This window comes from Eupeodes corollae, chromosome 3 (assembly GCF_945859685.1).
Source record: "Eupeodes corollae chromosome 3, idEupCoro1.1, whole genome shotgun sequence".
Lineage (NCBI taxonomy): Eukaryota > Metazoa > Arthropoda > Insecta > Diptera > Syrphidae > Eupeodes > Eupeodes corollae.
Window position 1 is genome coordinate 31,592,882 of NC_079149.1, and position 1,539 is coordinate 31,594,420.

The 1,539-nt window shown below is 34.9% G+C and overlaps 1 non-coding gene across 1 annotated transcript; it reads left to right on the forward strand.

Moving 5' to 3' along the window:
- Window positions 1-683: 683 nt before the first annotated feature.
- Trnar-ucg (transfer RNA arginine (anticodon UCG)) lies at window positions 684-756 on the forward strand. The gene has a single exon. It is a non-coding gene; the product is annotated as a tRNA-Arg (tRNA).
- Window positions 757-1,539: the final 783 nt, after the last annotated feature.

The window sequence follows — 1,539 nt, forward strand, 5'->3', positions numbered from 1 at the left end:
GAATGCATTTTAATAGTTTTTAGTTAATGTAACCATGAAATTACGTTGGGCTTTTTTAAAACAAATGCAATAAGCCTGATGTTGACTTGGAGGTTCCTTACCGCCAAGAGACTGTTTTTATTTCACTTCGGGATTTATGAAAAATAAACGTTTTAACACAAGAAAAGAAAATTGAACTCACATTTACTTGAATAGCTACTGTGAATAAAAAAAACCCTTTCCCCTGAAGCACTCGTTTGAATAGGTTAAACGCATTTTATCAAGGCCAAAGTGAAAAAAAAAAACTAATTAAACAACGACCAGGTTGACTCTCATAAGGTCGGTTCTCTCGAGAATATACAATATGAATTATGTCGTTTGAAGGTTTAAAGTCAAGTCCAAGGATGTACGACGATTTACATTTACAAAACCCAAGAGTAGACAATTTCTGCTAAAAGAAATAATTTGATGAGTATCACAAAATTGAATATTTAAAAAGGTTTAATGTCTAACGCATCCAATTGTCTTGTTGATAATGTAAGGGTTTATTTTTATATCGTAGGTATTAAATAGTGGGTTAAGGAGAGAGTAATGATATTGCTTATTGACAGGAAGGAAAAGATAATATTTATATGAAAAAGATTCAAGGACATAAAATGTTTTTCATTTGAAGAAATAGCGTTTAGGAAGGATAAAGGACATGCGACCGTGTGGCCTAATGGATAAGGCGTCGGACTTCGAATCCGAAGATTGCAGGTTCGAGTCCTGTCACGGTCGATAAAATGTTTTTTTTTTGTAATTTTTTCTTATAGATAGATAGATAGATAGATAACTTCTTTATTAACAAAAATTTTTGATTAACAATATTTCTTTTCTTAAGAATAATGACATGGCTTATTCTGCCGTCTGCTTATATCGATTAATATTTATTTTATTTTGCAAATGTTTAAATCAACCTGAAATTTGTCCTTAAGGTGAAAATTGATATCAGAGCATACAATTAGTCAGGGAAGATTGTACCAGGATAAAAAAGAACTAATAACTCGAAAATTATGTGTTTTTGGTCCTGGTCCCTTCAATCGAAATAAGTTCCGAAAAAAAAACGGATTTTATATTTTAAGGTCACTAAATTACGAATTTTGCGCGTTTTGACGGGAACAGTATTTTAACATGCTTTTCCAAAATCGGGAATATAACTTCCCGTAAATATTAATCGACCAATCAAACTAATAAAAACTTTGCTAGGCAGTTCGCCGCCAATTCTACGCTGCCAGTGAGTGTTATGACTCCGCCTGTACTTGAGCGAGTTAGTGATTCTATGGGACCAATCTTTTTTCGCACTCGTACTGTGGCAAGAGTCCTAAGAGATCTAAACACACATAAATCCGCTGGTCCGGATGGTATCCCCGCTATTGTTCTGAAGAGGTGTTCTTCATCGCTGGCAAAACCACTGCGTAAGCTTTTTCATCTGTCCTACTCCTCAGGTCTCGTTCCGAGCGGATGGAAAACGGCATTTGTCCAGCCTATTCCCAAAAAAGGCGAATCTTCCTCACCCTCTAA